Source organism: Otolemur garnettii, unplaced genomic scaffold, assembly GCF_000181295.1.
Source record: "Otolemur garnettii isolate 467f Iridium unplaced genomic scaffold, OtoGar3 scaffold00272, whole genome shotgun sequence".
NCBI classification, from domain to species: Eukaryota; Metazoa; Chordata; class Mammalia; order Primates; family Galagidae; genus Otolemur; species Otolemur garnettii.
The window spans coordinates 60,389-62,336 of NW_003852667.1; positions in this window are offsets into that span (position 1 = coordinate 60,389).

Consider the following 1,948-nt stretch of genomic DNA (forward strand, 5'->3'; position numbering starts at 1 on the left):
TGGAATTTGATCAAAAGTTTCAGAGTGAGTTTACTTTTGTGGTAGAGGATCGTGGTGTTCATTATGGAGGGTATGTCTGAGGATATCCTGGAGAACTGGTTCAGTTATGGAAAATTCCTTCAACATGTGAATGTCATTAAAGTATTTAATTTCTCCATCATACATGAAACTCAGTTTAGCTGGGTACAGGATCCTGAGTTGAAAGTTATTTTGTTTAAGGAGATTAAAGGTCAATGACCATCCTCTTGAAATGTTTCAGCAGAGAGATCTGCAGTCATTCTAATGTTCTTCCCCTTGTAGATTATGGTTTTCTTACATTTTGTAGCTTGCAGAATTTTCTCCTTCATATTAACTTTGGCAAAGCTAATTATAATGTGTCTATGAGAATTTTTATTTGGGTTGTGTCATGCCGGTGTTCTGAAACTGTCTGCTATCTGAATTTTAGAATCTCTTGGCATGTCTGGAAAATTATCTTTGATTATTTCATGAAGTAAAGCTTCTGTATCCTTCACAGCAACCTCATCACCTTCAGGTATTCCTATAAGGCAAATATTAGATGTCATTGAATTATCCCAGAACTCTCTAAAAGATTGATCTGTTTTTATTCTCCACTTTTTTTCTTCGTTGAGTGTTTGGGAGCCTTCAAAAGCTTTGTCTTCAATGTTAGAGATCCTTTCTTCTTCCTGTTCCATTCTATTACTGAGGGATTCTACTGTATTTCTCAGATCTTTGAGGGCTGCAAGTTCTTGCCTCAATGTGTCAAAATATTTGGTGATTTTTGTCTTTGAATTCGTTGAATTCTTGAGACATCTTTTGAATTACTCCTTGAACTTCTATTTCCATCCTTTCCTCCATTCTGTTGATCTTATTTTCTATCCAAATTCTGAATTTGATTTCTGACATCTCAGTCATTTGTTTATAAATGGGATCTTGTGCTGTGTCTGCCATATCATTCCTTGGGGAAGTTGATCTAGTCTGATTATTCATGTTGCCAGATTTTTTTGCTGATCCCACCTCATGATTGTTTTCCACCATTGGCTAGATGGGCAGATAAGGTGAAGTTGGATTGTGAGTTCCTGGGGTTGTGATTAACCAGCCCTTTGTCAAGGATCTGGGACTGAAGGCTCCAGCTTTTTCCCTATAGCTTTGCAAAGGACCTATACAGTATCACTGTCTGAGGCTGAGGAAACCTGCTTTGTGTGGTATGGTTAGGAGGTTCTGTCTTATTTTCAGCTGGTTCTTGTTTGATCCTAGTGGATCAGTGACCCTGGTGAAGACTTAGCTATGTAGAAATACAAGCAGCTAAGACAGTCCAACCCCTGTGGATGACAACTGGAAGAGGGAAATCAACCTTTCCCATTACAACACAACCAGGTTATCACTCGATAGGGTCCTTGGGAGATTGGCCCAGGTTAAGAGTTCCAACCAGACTGACCCAGTTAGTATGAACTTTCAAGTGGGAGAGTTCGAAAGGTCTCCAGCAACTAGATGATGGAGGTCCACTAGATGCTCAAATTTGGCTCACTCCAGTGCTCTGTGGAGTCATAAAGGCCCTCCTGGTAGCAGAGTTGGACCAGGGGGCTGAGTCTCTTTCTCCACTTTACTCCTCTTTCATGCCTAGACACTGGTGACCCCACAGGGCTGAGGTCCTTCTCCCTCCAATAAGCAGATGTGCTGGGGGTTTGCGCCTGTCAGAGTCAAAGGAAGGTCAATGCCCCCGTAGCCTGGCCACTACCCTCTGCTTCCAACCAGCTGGGGGAGATGAGGCCTGCCTGCCTCAGATACTCAGTAGCCACTGGCGCGTGTTCCACTTAATCTCAGTCTAATCCTGAGGGTAACAAGTCAGCAAATACCTTTCTCCCTCAGCCACCATGCCTTAACCCCTGCCACTCTGCAGCAACAGTACCCCTATAGAGGGAGTTCTGGTTTCTTCTGGCAGTCCTCAGAG